Here is a 19,796-nt window from a genome sequence, read left to right as displayed (position 1 = left end):
TCTCTAATCATTGGTACTGTCCCTTATTACTAGTATTGTCTCTAATCATTGGTACTGTCCCTTATTACTAGTATTGTCTCTAATCATTGGTACTATCCCTTATTACTAGTATTGTCTCTAATCATTGGTACTGTCCCTTATTACTAGTATTGTCTCTAATTATTGGTACTGTTCCTTATTACTAGTATTGTCTCTAATTATTGGTACTATCCCTTATTACTAGTATTGTCTCTAATTATTGGTACTGTTCCTTATTACTAGTATTGTCTCTAATTATTGGTACTGTCCCTTATTACTAGTATTGTCTCTAATTATTGGTACTGTTCCTTATTACTAGTATTGTCTCTAATTATTGGTACTATCCCTTATTACTAGTATTGTCTCTAATCATTGGTACTATCCCTTAATACTATAATCATTGTTCTGTCCCTTAATACTAGTATTGTTTGATGTCAGATGGGGTAATGTGCAATTAACCGTTTCTTGACACCAGGGCATGGCTAACCTATATACCATCCGAGGTAGTCCAGCTTCTCCTGTGCCAGGCACGGGGAAAATAATTACTCCAACGCAAGGTTACAGATAACTGGTATGCTTTACTGAGGTTGGAAAGATGGTACAATCCGTTACAGCTAAGATTAGCGTGAAGGAGATGCTGGGTGAACTTTGGGAAGCTTATCCTCTTGCTGGGACTTATAGTTGATTGTGCTGTATATGACTGATTTGACTTCTATTGCAGCCCACACTATGCTGGAGTTACTTGGACTTGACTAACTTGCTGACTTTAATATATATCCACACTTAGTGCTTACCGCAAGGCTTTGACTTTCACCTGGGTAGTGGGGTTAACTGGTAGTTGATGTGTGGTTGCTGGATTAGGCCTCAGGCCTCCTTTCAGATCCACCTCACAGACTCCACTCCTCACCAAACTGTACCTCAGCATGCCCTAATCTGCAGGACTGAACTATGACCTCACTATATATGATCTGTATATAGAAAATACTCATACATTAACTATGATATAACATTGCATTATACTGTGCATTATAGAGAGTTCTGGGGAGAGTGGGTCTAAGATGGACATTGAAGCAGCATCTGCAACACAGGATGGGCAGGAGTGCAGAAGAACACGTGATTCTGTACTGGGTCACCACAATTGCCCCTAATCATCAGTATTGTCCCTAATCATTGGTACTGTCCCTAATCATTGGTACTGTCCCTAATCATTGGTACTGTCCCTAATCATTGGTACTGTCCCTAATCATTGGTACTGACCCTGACATTGGTAAGTCACACTGCCGCTCAGCCTATCGCTGGCCGAGTCTGGAGTTCGCTGCGACCGGTGATTGGCTGAGCGCAGTGTGGTGTCCCGGTAGCGTATTGCATTTAGTACCTAGTGTAGAGGTCACCAAAGTCAAAGTAACTACGTTCAGGTAGGGTTCCTCAGGTGGGACAGCCCCTAGTCGCCTCTCCTCAAGTCTATCTCTAATGATAATATATGTATATATTTAATAATTGTTTATATTTTATAGTAATGTATAGTACTTACCTTGTTTAGTGTCGCAGGACCTTCGGTCATGTGACCATATTAGTCACCTCTATGGTATGTTGGAGGACCTTTGGAGGTCCTTGGGTCATGTGTTACCCACAAATCTTTGTAATGGTGATTGACATCAGTATGGACCAATTAGCGTTAGTCCAGCCCCTGCCCATATAAGGGAGCTGCATCCAATTATCGCTCTCTTGGGTTGCTGCTCTCGTGGATGTGGGACTAATAGGATGGTTCTGCACAACTTTCAAAGACATGCTAGGCCTCAAAACCTCCGGCCTCAGCGGAACCAAAACCGTGAGTTCAAATCTAAATCCCCGCTAATGCTAGCGTGACTACTGGACCGCAGCTAAATCCCCTAAATCCAGTGGAACAACGCACAGTACTAAAAGACTCTAAATGCTAAAGTCCCAACCTTTGTCAATCTCCAAGGAAAGCCCTTGTTATGCTTAGAGACTGTTATGTTATTGAAGCTTGCAGAAAACCTTCAGTAAAAGTTAATACTGTTTCAGAAAACTCTCCGGTTGTGGACAATCTATTATTATCTACCTCCCTATCGCTCTTGGGAAGGGTGATGGTAGGACAAGCGTTACTGAGTAGTATTGTCCATAATCACTCATACTGTCTGTAATTATGAGTACTGTGGAGTTCACATGCTCCTTTAGTGATTGGTTGGGGTCTGAACACTCAGACCCCGACTGAAAACCTTTTTACATCTCTTGGACATGTCAAAAGTTTTTTGTAATGACAGGTACCCTTTAAGACTGTGACATATACCCACAGGGTTTAGAGTTAGTTGTCGGACCTTGGCGCTGGTGCCTGAGGTGGCCCTAATGCCCGGCTGCTCATAAGAGGCACCAATGTCATGGCTGTATTGTTGGCACCCCTGGTTTAACCTCTACACCACCCGAAGGTATACCGCTGGATCCTGGGCTAGGCAAGGGGGCAGATAATGACTCAGATGCCAAGTTACGGAACAACGACAGGTTTACTGAGATAGACAGGTGTAACAGTCATAACAGCTTAGCCAGGCCCACAGAGGTGACCAGTGACTTCAGAGACTTTAGGGCTCGCTGGGACTTGGACAATTTGATGCAGTCCACGCTGACTTGACACAGATTAATCTTGCCTGACTTGACTGAGGCTGACTAGACAGACTTCACCCCGTATGCAGCTGACCAGGTTTTGACGTTCACATGTGGGGCAGTAGACTTGTGGATTCATGGCTGTGTGGTAGGCTTTAGGCCTTCTTAGGACACCAGACACTCTCTCAGGACTTGACCTTGCTGCCCTCAGAAGAGAAGAGACTAGGAGACCTGAGAGTGAACTAGCTCCACCCAGGGTTTTTATGGGGGAGACTCTGGAGGGGTCCCATAGGTCACCCTTTAGGTCCCATGGTCACTGGTACATTCCTTGGTTACAACACATGACAACAGCATTTAAAGGTATATGACAAGTTATATACATTACATTAACCCTTTAACGAAGCAGGACGTATATTTACGTCCTGCGCCGGCTCCCGCGATATGAAGTGTCGGTCCCGGCGCTCATCAACGGCCGGGACCCGCGGTTAATACCACACATCGCCGATCGCGGCGATGTGCGGTATTAACCCTTTAGAAACGGCGGTCAAAGCTGCTTCTTAAGCGAAAGTGAAAGTATCCCGGCTAGTCAGTCGTGCTGTTCGGGACCGCCGCGGTGAAATCGCGGCATCCCGAACAGGTGGCAGTACACCGGGAGGGCCCTTACCTGCCTCCTCGGTGTCCGATCGGCGAATGACTGCTCCGTGCCTGAGATCCAGGCAGGAGCAGTCAAGCGCCGATAACGCTGATCACAGGCGTGTAAATACACACCAGTGATTAGCATAGGAGATCAGTGTGTGCAGTGCTATAGGTCCTTATGGGAGCTATAACACTGCAAAAAAAAGTAAAAAAAAAAGTGTTAATAAAGTTCATTTAACCCCTTCCCTAATAAAAGTTTGAATCACCCCCCTTTTCCCAAAAAAAAAATTAAACAGTGTAAATAAAAATAAACATATGTGGTATTGCCGCGTGCGAAAATGTCCGAACTATAAAAATGTATTGTTAATTAAACCGCACAGTCAATGGCGTACGCGCAAAAAATTCCAAAGTCCAAAAAAGGGTATTTTGGTCACTTTTTATACCATTAAAAAATGAATAAAAAGTGATCAAAAAGTCTGATCAAAACAAAAATCATGCCGATAAAAACTTCAGATCACGGCGCAAAAAATGAGCCCTCATACCGCCCTGTACATTGAAAAATAAAAAAGTTATAGTTATAAAAAAGTTATAGTTATAAAAAAGTCAGAAGAGGACATTTTTAAACGTATAAATTTTCCTGCATGTTGTTATGATTTTGTCCAGATGTACGACAAAATCAAACCTATATAAGTAGGGTATCATTTTAACCGTATGGACCTACAGAATAATGATAAGGTGTCATTTTTACCGAAATATGCACTGCGTAGAAACGGAAGCCCCCAAAAGTTACAAAATGGCGTTTTTTCTTCGATTTTGTCGCACAATGATTTTTTTTTCCGTTTCGTCGTGAATCTTTGGGTAAAATGACTAATGTCACTGCAAATTAGAATTGGTGACGCAAAAAATAAGCCATAATTTGGATTTTTAGGTGGAAAATTGAAAGGGTTATGATTTTTAAAAGGTAAGGTAAAACCCTGAGTCCTTAAGGGGTTAAATAGCACAGGTGGTAGTTAACTATATAGGGAATACAGACAAAAGAGGGGCCCAGGAGTCACTGAATAGAGTCCACCTGACAGGGCAGTAATGATACAGGGGTGCAACTCCTGTACTGGGCCACCACACTGGGTATTACATCATCTAGGTCAATGGTCTCAAACTGTGGCCCTCCAGATGTTGCAAGACTTCAACTCCCAGCATGGCCGGACAGCCGTTGGCTGTCCGGGCATGCTGGGAGTTGAAGTCTTGCAACATCTGGAGGGCCCCAGTTTGAGACCACTGATCTAGGGGATTTTGGTGGACATGAAGGCTTATTGGCAATGGACGTGGATGAGCGCCACAATGTGTAAATCCAGATATCCTCCTTCTCATGCCAGCCTGTAATCCGCTTTCATTAGTGATGGACACAGAGCACATTCCGTCCTACTAGAAAATATGTGTAAAACCGATAAGGTTCGGCTTCTGCTTTTATCGCCAATGATGCAGCAGTTCCAATGCACGGCTGAAACACGCTTCAATTTATTTTAATGAAAGCGTTTTGGAGGGTTTCCCGTCATTGAAAGTAACAATTCCTAATAGAAAATGGGGCCCTGGGCATCAAGCAAAACTAACAAATTCTGCTAAGAACTCTCTTCTGTGCCGTTCCTCTGTTATCCCTCCTGGAAACATATGCGTAAAAGCTGGATCCTTTCATTTATTAATGGCACAGTCGGAGGCCATGGTCACATGTGGGGGAGATTTATCAAAAACTGTGCAGAGGAAGTGGGTTGCAGTTGCTCATGGCAACCAATCAGATCCCCTCTTTCATTTTGAAAGAGACCTGTGAAAAATGAAAGAAGCCATCTGACTGGTTGCCATGGGCAACTGCACCACTCTTACGCAACACAATTTTTAAATAATCTCCTCCAAATCTAAACCTATCAGTATGTTTTGAAGTGTGGGAGGAAACCGGAGGAAACCAAAACAAACATGGAGAGAACGTACAAACTCTTTGAAGATGTTGTCCTTGGTGGGATTTGAACCCAGGAGCCGAACCCTGCAAGCCGACAGTGCGAACCACTAAGCCAACATGCTGCTGAAAAATATTCAAAATACACCCCAAACAGCAAAAGCATGACATTTTAAAGGGGTACTCCACTGGAAAACCTTTTTTTTTTTTCATCAACTGGTCTCAGAAAGTTAAACAGATTTGTAAATGACTTCTATTTAAAAATCTTAACCTTTTCAGTAATTATCAGCTGCTGTATACTACACAGGAAGTTCTTTTCTTTTTGAATTTCCTTTCTATCTGACCACAGTGCTCTCTGCTGACACCTCTGTCCATTTTAGGAACTGTCCAGAGTAGGAGCAAATGCCCATAGGAAACCTCTCCTGCTCTGGACATTTCCTAAAATGAACAGAGGTGTCAGCAGAGAGCACTGTCGTCAGACAGAAAGGAAATTCAAAAAGAAAAGAACTTCTTCTGCAGCTGATAAGTACTGAAAGGGTTAAGATTTTTAAATAGAAGTAATTTAGAAATCTGATTAACTTTCTGACACCAATTGATTAAAAAAAAAAAAAGTTTTCTAGAGGAGTACCCCTTTAAGGTTTATTGTAAATACAGAGAGGGTAATTTACTAAGCTGCACCTGAGGTGTAAAACCCCCAAAAGTCATAGGGGGCGGGATTTATCATTGTGTTCAGAGCATTCTTTTTTTTAATTGGTTTATCAATGTTGAATTCAATGTCTCACGAGCGGCTAAGCACATTTTTTTGCGACATTTTTACTTAAGTCAATATAGTTTTTCACTTTGCAGTGGTAATGTATTAATCAGGTGTGAATGTCGCACCAAGGTCACAAAAATGTCGCAACAAGGTCATAACTAAAATGTTGCACCAAGGTCAAAATCTACACCAGCTTAGACCTGGCTTACAAAACTGTCTGGGGAAAGCATTTTTAAAATGTCACGAAAAAGTTGCAGGGGATGGGGATTTAAAGAAGTGGTGTTCTGAGGGGATTTATATATTTTTCTTTCTTGCGGCAAATTTATCAACCCCCCCGCAGTAGTATGATAAATGTTTTGCGTGTAAGCAAAACCAAAGCATTAAAAAAAAAAAAAGAAAAAAGACTTCAAAACACACTTTCTATAGACATCAATGATAAATCTTCCCCCTAGATTTTGTGCAAAAATAATGTTTTTTCGCACAAAAATGTGCGACTTTTGGGGATTTATGCTGCTCGTGCCAAGGGGGAGGAAAGGGAGTAGGAAAGGGGATAAATCTCACATGGAAAAGGTGTGCTGGTGTCACCCTCTCCTCACATGCAACTTAAAGGGGTACTCTGCCCCTAGACATCTTATAGACAAGATGTCTGATCCCAGGGGGTCCATTGCTCTGACCCCGCCCCCGCGATCTCCCTGCTGTACCCAGAGTTCGTTTAGAGCATCGGTGCAAGGCCAGAGGCTCATGACATCACGGCCACGTCCCGCCCGTGATGTCATAGCCATGCCCCCTCAATGCAAGTCTATGGGAGGGGGCGTGACGGACGTCACACCCCCTCCCATAGACTTGCATTGAGGGGGCATGGCTATGATGTCATGAGCGGAGTGTGGCCATGACATCATGAGCCTCTGCCCTGCATTGCCAGTCAGATGTCTAGGGGCGGAGTACCCCTTTAAGGGCTGGCTTGTGACCCCAAAAGTCGCAGCAATATACACAAGCTTTGAGGTGACCTATATTACTGCTTAGGGTGCAATGGGCAGCCACATAACCGCTGCATTTGCAAAGAAGCATATGGTCAAAAATAAGTGAAGCTTCATTTATGTGGGGCATACAAAATCTCAGCACATAGTAAATCTCCAGTGGAATTTTTCGGACCCACCCAAAAAATGTACATGTTTATTGTTTCGGAGGAATTCCACCTGGACTGTATTGCAGCAGCAATGATGAGGCCCAGGTGGAGATTCCGTAGATTGAGTGGTCTCTGAGTTATCTTCAATGTCGGACACTTATAGTAGTTATATCCATTACCTGCTGCACATGGAACCTGCTCCATACTTCCTTACCTGATATCCTGACATGCATGTAAGTTAGAGGTCGGGAAGGGGTTAGATTTACCCATTTTATTATATAAATGACTGAGTACAGGGTTTTAGTTCACTGTATTAAGATACAGCTCTATTTTTTGTCATCAAAATGGATGAAATATTGGGGGAAGCCAATGGTCCTTCTTAGTCAAGTCTACAGGGTCTTCCGGTGCCCCTGGTATCCATCTTATGACGGATCCACCATTGCATTGTGATTTTTATTGTAAGCCATTTGTAGATGTGAACAGAGCCTATGGTGCCCAAATATCACTGTCAAGCCAAAAAACTAGGAAATGTTGCCTGGCACAAAATGTGGCATTGGCAGTGCAAACTCTATTATCCAGACATTCTGGGTCAGTGGTACCCCTTTCAATAGTGATGAGTGATGCACCCAATGGGCCCCTGCAGGTTGCACACCCGTTAGGCCATGGATGTGTGGTATCCCAGCACCAATGGCTGTCCTGTGGCTTCGGACTGCTTTGGGCAGCTTTGCAGTACAAGGTGTTGGGCCCACCAAAGGACTTTGTGGTGAGGGTGGGATGAGGGCAGATGGAATTACCCTAAGGCAGATGGCATTAACCCCTTGTGTTCGTGATGCCACGGTGTGGTTTATCCTCTACACCACCCGAAGGTATACCGTTGGATCCTGGGCTAGGCGCGGGGGCAATAATGACTCCGATGTCAAGTTATGGAACAACGGCAGCTTTATTGAGTCAGAGAGGTGTAACAGTCTATACAGCTTGGCTAGGCCCAAGGAGGTGACCAGGGACTTCAGAGACCACAGGGCTTGCTGGGACTTATAGTGGACTTGGACAATTTGATAATACAATACAGAAATGTCTCAATTTTAACATCAGTGTTGAGGGATAGCCAATGTCATTGTATACATCTACCACAGTAGTGCACCTAAATTTCTGTATTGTATTATTCTAATTGTTACACATCCACACCGTTTATCTGGTGTAGGATTCTATTGTGGCACTTGTAATCCGCTGCAGGCATCCTCCATTGTATGCATTTTTATGCTGTGGATCGGCCCTAGCAACGGACTACAAGGGCAGGATCTGCTCCCCCAATATAAATGCACAACCGGGTTGAGCACCTCCAGCCATTTGAGACCACGTTTTTTGTTGTTGTTTAAAAATTTATACTTGGAGGTGTGTAAACTCCATATGTTAATGCGCCTTGAACACTTTCCAGGCAGCATTAGGGTTGCACCTGTGAGGCCATGCACCTATATCAGCCAACTTGGGTGGGGCTTGTAGCCTCTCTCCCCCCTTCCATTGTATGTGTGCTTAGTCACGCTGGAGGGAACTGGGAGCAGGCTACATGTCGACCGAGTGCTGCTGTAATTGCCCACTGGCCCCTGGTTTTTGCTTATCACGCACAGGTAGGTTAGCGTTAGGTCCCGTGCCATCTGAGAAACCTTGGCGTTGGTGTGCGGGCTCTGGTGTGTCCTTAATATAAGGATACACTGGCGAATGTCTCAATTTTAACATCAGTGTTGAGGGATTAGCCAATGTCATTGTATACATCTACCACAGTAGTGCACCCACATTCCTGTATTGTATTCTAATTGTTACACATCCACACCGTTTATCTGGTGTAGGATTCTATTGTGGCACTTGTAGTCCGCTGCAGGCATCCTCCATTGTATGTATTTTTATGCTGGGGATCGCCCTCAGCAACGGACTACAAGGGCGGGATCTGCTCCCCCAGTATAAATGCACAACCGCATTTGGGGTTGAGCACCTCCAGCCATTTGGGACCACGTCTTTTTGTTGTTGTTGGACAATTTGATGCAAGGCCATGCTGACTTGAGACAGATGGACTTGGACTGACTTGACTATGGCAGACTTCTTCCCGTTTGTAGCTTACCAGGTTTTGACTTTCACCTGTGGGGCAGTAGACTTGTGGATTCGTGGCTGTGTGGTAGACTTTAGGCCTCTTTAGGACACCAGACACTCTCTCAGGACTTGACCTCACTGCAACTCAGCACTAAAGAGAGAGAGGAAGCTCCACCTAGGGCTTAAATGGGGGAGACTCAGGAGGGGTCCCATAGGTCACCCTGTAGGTCACATGGTCACTGGTACCTTCCCTGGTTATAATCACATGACAACAGTACTTAAAGGTATAAAACAAATTATGTACATTGCATTGGATAACATATGCATTGTTTAACTATTCAGGGCACATAGGTGAAGGGGAGGCCCAGGGGTCACGGAATGGAGTCTGCCTGACAGGGCAGCTATGGTACCCAAGGGGTTACGCTGCATTCTCTCACCCAGAACCAATTGTCAGTGTATTACCATCTGCACCCTGCTCAGTAAAAACAGTTATCTGTAACTTTACGTCTGTGTGTTCATTTGCTCCCCGTGTCTGGCCCAGAAGCTGTCTCCAACCTTGGACCCTGTATAGGATAACGGTGCCCTGGCATCACAAAGTGATAAGGTATTTCTCCTTACACCCCGTGGCACCACAGATGTATCTTTGCATAACTCGGCAGGTTGGCTATTCAAGTTTGGGAAAGCAGATGTACATGCTGTTATGGTTGTCATCCAACTAGAAATAGATATAAGAAATGACTGAGCCAGGTAAATTTACCGGTGACTTGTTGATCTCAGAGGAAGCGTTCATTAACCCCTTAAGGACCCATGACGTATGCATACGTCTCCGCACCCTGGGCTTTAAGGACCCATGACGTATGAGTACGTCATGGCGTTTTCCGGTCTCTGCCGTGCGCCGGGCAGAGATCGGAAGCGGATGCCTGCTGAAATGCTTCAGCAGGCATCCAGGGCAAACGCCGAGGGGGGGCAGACATGGCGGCGATCGTCGCAAATCGCGAGGGAAATCGTCCATGCGATCTGCTGCGATACCAGGTTGATCGGGGCTCTGGGACCCGACTGCCCGGTAATTTTGCATGATCCCGGTTGTCACAGACAGCCAGGACCATGCTGGAGGCTAGGAGCGAGGTGGCAAGCCTGCCACCTCCTCCTATCCCCTGCAATTCCTGGAAGTCCGGAGAGAACGGGAGGAAGACCGGAGGACGCAGCGGGGGATGGGGGAGTGCTGGGGCCCTGCCCCGGTACTTACCTTGTCCCTGAAGACCCGGACCGGCGTAGACGACGGCGGTGGCGACAGGTGAGTGGATCTTCGGCGGCGTTGCAGGATCTTTGCAGCAGTCCAGACCGCCGTAAAGCGATCTGGACTGCTCCATCTGGTCCCCTTACACTACAACTCCCAGCATGCCCAGAGAGCCCTTGGTGTCCGGGCATGCTGGGAGTTGCAGTTTTGCAACATTTGGAGGTCCGCAGTTTTGGGTCCACTGTGCCCTTCCAGATGTTGCAAAACTACACATCGTCAGCATGCCCTTACTGTCCAGGCATGCTGGGAGTTGTAGTTCTGTAACATCTGGCCCTTCAGATGCCTGGACAGTTTTGGCATACTGGGAGTTGTAGTTTTGCAACATCTGGAAGGGCACAGATTGGGAACCACTGTATTAGTGGTCTGCAAACTGTAGTCCTCCAGATTTTGCAAAACTACAACTCCAAGCATGCTGGGAGTTATAGTTCGGCAACATCTGGCTCTAAAGATGTTGCCGAACTACTACTTCCAGCATGCCTGAGGATGTTTGGGAGTTGTGGTTTTGCAACAACTGGAGGCACACTGGTTGGGAAACATTGTCTGTTTCCTAACTCAGTGTTTCCCAACCCGTGTGCCTCCAGCTGTTGCAAAACTATAACTACCAGCATGCACTGATAGACTGTACATGCTGGGAGTTGTAGTTTTGCAACAGCTGGAGGTCCCCCCCTGTGAAATATCAGGCCGCAAGTTTGCGATGCAGCAAATTTTGCGTGGCAGCTCAAACTCGCAGCGGTAAACTCGCTGTAATCCCCCGCCCATGTGACTGTACCCTAAAAACACTACACTACACTAACACAAAATAAAATAAAAAGTAAAAAACACTACATATACACATACCCCTACACAGCCCCCCTCCCCTCCCCAATAAAAATGAAAAACGTCTGGTACGCCACTGTTTCCAAAATGGAGCCTCCAACTGTTGCAAAACAACAACTCCCAGTATTGCCGGACAGCCGTTGACTGTCCAAGCATGCTGGGAGTTTTGCAACAGCTGGAGGCACCCTGTTTGGGAATCACTGGCGTAGAATACCCCTATATCCACCCCTATGCAAATCCCTAATTCAGGCCTCAAATGCGCATGGCGCTCTCTCACTTTGGAGCCCTGTCGTATTTCAAGGCAACAGCTTAGGGTCACATATGGGGTATCGCCGTACTCGGGAGAAATTGCCTAACAAATTTTGGGGGGCTTTTACTCCTTTCACCCCTTATGAAAAGGTGAAGTTGGGGTCTACACCAGCATGTTAGTGTAAAAATGTTTTATTTTTTACACTAACATGCTGGTGTTGCCCTATGCTTTTCATTTTGACAAGAGGTAAAAGAGGAAAAAAGCCCCCCAAAATTTGTAATGCATTTTCTCCCGAGTACGGAGATACTCCATATGTGGACACAAAGTGCTCTGGGGGCGCACAACAAGGCCCAGAAGGGAGAGTGCACCATGTACATTTGTGGTCATTTTGGAAACTACACCCCTCACGGAATGTAATGAGGGGTGCAGTGAGAATTTACACCCCACTGGTGTCTGATAGATCTTTGGAACAGTGGTCCATGAAAATGAAAACTTGTACAGCCCACTGTTCCAAAGATCTGACAGACACCAGTGGGGGGTAAATGCTCACTGTACCCCTTGTTACGTTCCTTTTTTTTTTTTTACCTATGCAAAAGTCGTGAAACCCCTGTGGGGTATTAAGGCTCAATTTATTCCTTGTTACGTTCCTCAAGGGGTCTAGTTTCCAAAATGGTATGCCATGTGTTATTTTTTTTGCTGTTCTGGCACCATAGGGGCTTCCTAAATGCAACATGCCCCCCCCAAAACCATCTCAGAAAAAGTACTCTCCAAAATCCCCTTGTCGCTCCTTCGCTTCTGAGCCCTCTACTGCGCTCGCCGAACACTTTACATAGACATATGAGGTATGTGCTTACTCGAGAAAATTTGGGCTACAAATATAAGCATACATTTTCACCTTTTACCCCTTTTAAAAATTCAAAAATTGGGTCTACAAGAACATGCGAGTGTAAAAAATGAAGATTGTGAATTTTCTCCTTCACTTTGCTGCTATTCCTGTGAAACACCTAAAGGGTTAAAACGCTGACTGAATGTCATTTTGAATACTTTGGGGGGGTGCAGTTTTTATAATGGGGTCTTTTTTGGGGTATTTCTAAGATGAAGACCCTTCAAATCCACTTCAAACCTGAACTGGTCCCTGAAAAATAGTGAGTTTGGAAATTTTGTGAAAAATTGGAAAATTGCTGCTGAACTTTGAAGCCCTCTGGTGTCTTCCCAAAGTAAAAACACGTCAATTTTATGATGCAAACAAAGTAGACATATTGTATTTGTGAATAAAAAAAAAATATTCGTAATATCCATTTTCCTTACAAGCAGAGAGCTTCAAAGTTAGAAAAAGGCAACATTTTAAAAATTTTCATCAAATTTTGGGATTTTTCACCAAGAAAGGATGCAAGTTACCACACAATTTTATCACTATGTTAAAGTAGAATATGTCACGAAAAAACAATCTCGGAATCAGAATGATAACTCAAAGCATTCCAGAGTTATTAATGTTTAAAGTGACAGTGGTCAGAAGTGCAAAAAATGGCGGGGTCCTAAGGTGTAAAATGGCTGGGTCCTTAAGGGGTTAATAAAATGAACGTTCACATGACAATGCGCCGATAACAATCAGGATATTTGTTGGAAGACGTTATATTGTCTTAAAGAAAGACACGGATCTTGGTTATAACATCGCCTGACAGTTCTATTCCCAGTAAATAAATGACATTCATTAGTTTGGATTGAATGACTTGCCGGCAGGTTGTCATGTTTAATTCCTGCTACAGAAAATCTTCATGTTCCTTCCAGGATGCTGAGACATTTTAATGACAAAATAAACCACTTGGAGACCGAAATGTCTTCTCTGTCCGGAATAACGCACGCAATAAATGACTATAATACCAACCGTTCTGAACAGGGAAAATAAGGCCACAAATCAAGATTATACTATTGGATATTATAGGGTATAATTCATGTTTTAGTCAAATAAAACTGCGTTTAACTAGAACGGAAGCAGAGTAAATGACTTGAAGTAATACATTTATTGGTTAAGTAAACAGGACAAGGCATTCAATACCAGGTTGTTATTGTAATATTGTCACTCCAGGCTACAAAGTGATCAAAAGAGAAGTAGAACAATGTTGGCAAATATACTGTCCTCTATATATATACTTCAAGGGGCTATTCCCTCTGAACAACCTCCTCTCTGATGCGATCCACTGCGATCCACTGTTCTCACCAGGGCAAAGCTGTGACAGCTACAGTGTGTATCTACTGTATATAAAAATAATATGAAACAAAGCAGGGACAATTGTAGCTTTTCTGCTGCCTGAGGTGAAAATGGAGATGCCCACTCCTCCATTAAAAATCATAATTTAAAGGGGTACTCTGGTGGAAAACAATTTTTTTAATCAACTTGCGTCAGTAAGTGGAACAGATTAGTAAATGACTTCTATTTAAAAATCTTTATCCTTCCAGTACTTATCAGCTGTTGTATGTTCCACAGGAAGTTCTTTTCTTTTTGAATTTCTTTTCTGTCTGACCACAGTGCTCTCTGCTGACACATTTGTCCATGTCAGGAACTGTCCAGAGCAGGAGATGTTTGCTATGGGGATTTTCTCCTGCTCTGGACAGTTCCTGACATGGACAGAGGTGTCAGCAGAGAGCACTGTGGTAAGACAGAAAAGAAAGTAAAAAAAAAGAAAATAACTTCATGTGGAGCCTACAGCAGCTGATAAGTACTGGAAGGATTAAGATTTTTAAATAGAAGTGATTTTACAAATAGTTTTACAGCGGAGTACCACTTTATGTGCAGAAAATCTGCAGAACATAACAGTACCACCAATGAGGACTGTATGCAGCTACATAACAGTCCCGATCCTGGCTGCCTTGCATTCTACAACTGTGTCTTGCTATCATCTGCAGGTCATAAGATCAATGCAGCCAACAGAATAGAATAAAATAGTGTAGTAGAAAATGTTCGACAGCATGATTTACGGCCCTTTGGGATTCTGCAATCTGCTGCCTGAGGCCAGATACTCATCTCGCCTCATGACAGATACAGTGGGGATCAAAAGTTTTGGCACCCCAGGTAAAAAATTGTATTAATGTGCATAAAGAAGCCAAGGAAAGATGGAAAAATCTCCAAAAGGCATCAGATTACAGATTAGACATTCTTATAATATGTCAACAAAAGTTAGATTTTATTTCCATCATTTACACTTTCAAAATAACAGAAAACAAAAAAAAGGCGTCTGCAAAAGTTTGGGCACCCTACAGAATTTATAGCATACACTGCCCCCTTTGTAAAGCTGAGACCTGCCAGTGTCATGTATTGTTCTAAATCATCATCTGGGAAGACCAGGTGATGTCAATCTCAAAGGTTTTAAATGCCCAGACTAATCTGACCTTGCCCCAACAATCAGCACCATGGGTTCTTCTAAGGAGTTGTCTAGAAATCTGAAACTGATAATAGTTGATGCTCACTAAGCTGGAGAAGGCTGTAAGAAGATAGCAAAATGTTTTCAGATGTCAATATCCTCTGTTTGGAATTTAATTAAGAAATGGCAGTCATCAGGAACAATGGAAGTTAAAGCAAGATCTGGAAGACCAAGAAAAATATCAGACAGAACAGCTCGCAAGATTGTGAGAAAAACTATTCAAAACCCACGTTTGACTGCACAATCCCTCCAGAAAGATCTGGCAGACACTGGCGTTGTGGTACACTATTCCACTATAAAGAGATACTTGTACAAATATGGTCTTCATGGAAGTCATGGAGTCATGAGAAGAAAACCTCTTCTACATCCTCACCACAAAAATCAGCGTTTGAACTTTGCAAATGAACATATAGACAAGCCTGATGCATTTTGGAAACAAGTTCTGTGGACCGATGAGGTTAAAATTTAACTTTTTGGCCAGAATGAGCAAAGGTACGTTTGGAGAAGAAGGGGAACAGAATTTAATGAAAAGAACCTCTGTCCAACTGTTAAGCATGGGGGTGGATCAATCATGCTTTGGAGTTGAATTGCAGCCAGTGGCACAGGGAACAACTCATGAGTAGAAGGAAAAATGGATTCAATAAAATTTCAGCAAACTTTGGATGCTAACTTGATGCCATCTGTGAAAAAGCTGAAGTTAAAGAGAGGAAAGGTCACATGACTTGAAACGCATCATGCTGGACGTATCCTGAGTTTTATGCTAGTGTATTTGCGTCTGAGACGAATCCATGTCGATGTTTTAATCTGGATGAAAATAAAGGTGAAGTTACTTTATCGCTGGCTATTGCTGTTTTGCATCTTTGTTTGAGGTCTTCTGTCGTGCAAGAGGATCGGATGAGCTGACGCCTTCTGGTCAATACCTTAACCAGATTTGTAAGTAACTTCTATTAAAAAATCTTAATCCTTCCAGTACTTATCTGCTGCTGTATGCTCCACAGGAAGTTCTTTCCTTTTTTGAATTTCTTTTCTGTTTGACCACAGTGCTCTCTGCTGACACCTCTGTCCACATCAGGAACTGTCCAGAGCAGGAGAAAATCCCCATAGCAAACCTATCCTGCTCTGGACAGTTCCTGACATGGACAGAGGTGTCAGCAGAGTGCACTGTGGTCAGACAGAAAATAATTAAAAAAAAAGAGAAGAACTTCCCATGAAGCATACAGCAGCTGATGAGTACTGGAAAGATTTAGATTTTTTAATAGAAGTAATTTACAAATCTGTTTAACTTTCTGGCACCGGTTGATTTAAAACAAAAAAAAATTGTACACCATGCACAGGCTTCTGTACACTCCGGCAACCCAACTATTCTAACATTACTTCTTCATCCTCCATTTCAATTAATTTGGCCTGTTATTCTGTATCAGTCTTTTTAATTTCTTGCATATCATCCTGCAATATCTTCTTATCCCCTTCCACATGAGTTGCTCCTTCCTCCATCTTATCCATCCGTTCTCTAATTTTTTGATAAATCCTCTCTTAACAAAGAGATTTCCACTTTGATATCTCCTATTTGCTCAGGCAGATTAGCCAAAGAAGCATGTGAGTTTTTAATCGACTGTAGTATTATTCCTATTAATATCACGTTGTCGTTCTCTTATCAGCTGCTTTCATGAACAGAGGAGTCCGGTTTAGTCCTCGTACAATCAATCTCACTGTTGTCTAATAGTTAATTCCTTTGGTCCCATTTATTTATTTCTAATTTATGTTCATTCTTCTCTATGGAATTCATGTATTTGTCTTAAAAAAAAAATAAAAAAAAAAATAAAAAAAAAAAAAATATATATATATATATATATATATATATATATATTGTCTTCTGCTGAGTGACCTCTTACTTTTTATAGTAGTTAAAAGGGTTATCCACCATAAGGTGATTTTAGTACGTACCTGGCAGACAGTAATGGACATGCTTAGGAAGGATCTGCGCTTGTCTTGGGACTAAACGGCTATGTTGTGAGATTACCATAACACTGTGGCTAGCTTTTTGTGAACTTGTATTTCCTCTTTGACTTTTCTTTTTTTGACTACAAATCCCACAATTCCATTTTCCTCCCTCCCACACATCAGCCACCCCACCCATTGAAACATAAATGAGCTGCATCCATTCAAAAGACCTGTGGTTTTCAATCAGGGTGCCTACAGCTGTTGCATTAGTTGCAGATTGATCTCTCTCCCACCAAGCGATCGCTCCACCCATTGAAGCAGACAGGCTCCCTGTCATCAGCTGACTAGTGAGTCAGGTCTCGGCCGCATTGCAAGCTGACAAAAATCTGAGACAACAGTCCTTTAGTATGCTGTTAAAAATACATTTTGGGGTGAAAATCACAGAAGAATTGTGAGAAAACCGCCACACACAGGTACAGACACTATAATATGAACTACACTAACTTTACAGCCCCTGTAGCTTAGTCAAATAAAAAAAAATCCTAGAATACCCCTTTAAAGGAAAGTCATCTATGTTTTTCTTTAGTATAGTTTAATCTTATAAACAAAACAAAAAAACAACCAAAAACACAAAAACAAAACAAAACAAAAAATAAAAAACACTCCACAAACGATTCTGGAAAACAAACCAATGCAAACTCGCTTAATGAGTTTTCAATTTGGTTATTTCAGGTAAATGTAGGAACAGTCTCATATCCACATCAAGGTGGCTACCTGTTTACTGCTCTACAAGTAAGGAAGGCTTTCACCATTCTAGGGGCTTTAAACTGGATTTTAAAGAGGAATGCTTGAGTGTGTAGGGAGAGGTATAAGCAGTAGAGAGGGGAGTGCTCATGGGTGTGTAGGGAGAGGTATTAGCAGTAGGGAGGCAAGTGCTTATGGGTGTATAAGGAGAGGTATTAGAAGTATAGAAAGAAGTGCTCATGGGTGTAGAGAGAGAGGTATTAGCGGTAGAAAGAGAGAAGTACTCATGCCGCTGTACAGAACACTGGTGAGACCTCACTTGGAGTATTGTGCACAGTACTGATGAACAAATCTCCAGAAGAATATAGATACATTAAAGAGCATTTAGAGAAGATCTACAAAAACAATGAACTTTAGGAAGGCAAAGTTTGATCAACTTAGATAAGCCATTAACAATATAAAATGGGATAATGTCCACAAAAACAAGAATACTGACACTAAATGGAAGACTTTTAAGAATATTTGAAATTCTCACTGTAAGATGTATAAACCTTATGGGAATAAAAGGGTCAGAAATAAAATAAAAAATGTGGATGAATAAAAATTTATTTAAACTACGTAATGCATTTAAACTACTAAAACAGGACGGCAGTGAAGAAGCATTAAAAAGCTACAGAGAAAAATGTAAAATATGTAAAAAAAAACAGATAAAAGCCGCAAAAATAGAAACAGAAAGACTCATTGCCAAAGAAAGTAAAACTAACCCCAAAATGTTCTTTAACTATATGATAGCAAAAAGGTCAAAAATGAAAGTGTAGGCCCTTTAAAAAATGATGAGGAAGAAATTATAGGCGGGGATCAGGAAAAAGCAAATATATTAAACAAATTCTTCTCCACTGTATTCACCGAGGAAAATGAAATGGCAGGTGAAATACAGCGAGATAAGATAAACTCCCCAGTACAGGTCACCTGTCTAACCCAGGAAGAAGTACAGTGCCGCCTACAAACAATCTAAATAGACAAATTGCCGGGCCCAGATGGCATGGAATTAAGCAATGTAATAGACAGACCCCTATTTTTAATATTCAGGGACTCTATAGTAACAGGGACTGTTCCCCAGGACTGGCGCATGACAAAAGTGGTGCCAATATTTAAAAAGAGGTCAAAAGGTGACCGCAGGAATTATAGACCTGTTAGTTTAACCTCCGTTGTATGTAGATTGTTTGAATGTAAAATAAATATATGGTAAAATAAATATATGACTCCATATCAGCATGGCTTTATAAGGTATCAGTCCTGTCAAACTAACCTGATCAGCTTTTATGAGGAGGTGAGCTCCAGACTGCACCAGGGGAATCGCTGGATGTCGTATATCTGGATTTTTCCAAAGCATTGGATACGGTTCCACATAAAAGATTGGTGCATAACATGAAAAGGACTGGGCTGGGGGAGAATGTGTGTAAGTGGGTAAGTAACTGGCTCAGTGATAGGAAACAGAGGGTGGTTATTAATGGTACTTATTCTGATTGGGTGACTGTCACTAGTGGGGTACCACAGGGGTCAGTATTGGGTCCTGTTCTATTTAATATATTCATTAATGACCTTGTAGAGGGGTTGAATAGTAAAGTAGCAATCTTTGCAGATGATACTAAACTCTGTAAAGCGGTAAACACAATAGAGGACAGTGCACTATTACAAATGGATCTGGATAGGTTGGAGGTTTGGGCTGGGAAGTGGCAGATAAGGTTTAACCCTGAAAAATGTAAGGTTATGCACATGGGGAAGAAAAATCAGGGCAGGGGTATTAAATGGGAGAACACTTGGGATGACTGACGGGGAAAAGGACTTAGGGGTCTTAGTTAACAGTAAATTTAGCTGTAGTGACCAGTGTCAGGCAGCTGCTGCCAAGGCAAATAAAATCATGGGGTGCATCAATAGGTGCATAGATGCCCACGCCAAGGAAATAATTCTACCGCTGTACAAGTCACTAGTCAGACCACACATGGAATACTGTGTACAGTACTGGGCACCAGTGTACAAGAAAGATATAGTGGAGCTGGAGAGGGTTCAAAGACGGGCAACCAGGGTAATACGGGGAATGTGAGGACTACAGACAGGGCCGGTTTTAGGCTTAGCATGGCCCCAAAAGTTG

At 42.7% G+C, this 19,796-nt stretch overlaps 1 protein-coding gene across 2 annotated transcripts in view; it reads right to left on the bottom strand.

Annotated features, from left to right (window-relative positions):
• Positions 1-19,796, bottom strand: part of OXR1 (oxidation resistance 1) — a 618,048-nt gene that overhangs the window by 266,397 nt on the left and 331,855 nt on the right. The gene's annotated exons all lie outside the window — the stretch shown is intronic.

The sequence above is a fragment of the Hyla sarda genome, chromosome 5 (genome assembly GCF_029499605.1).
Source record: "Hyla sarda isolate aHylSar1 chromosome 5, aHylSar1.hap1, whole genome shotgun sequence".
In the NCBI taxonomy this organism is placed as follows: domain Eukaryota; kingdom Metazoa; phylum Chordata; class Amphibia; order Anura; family Hylidae; genus Hyla; species Hyla sarda.
This window is presented reverse-complemented; position numbering and strand designations above follow the sequence as displayed.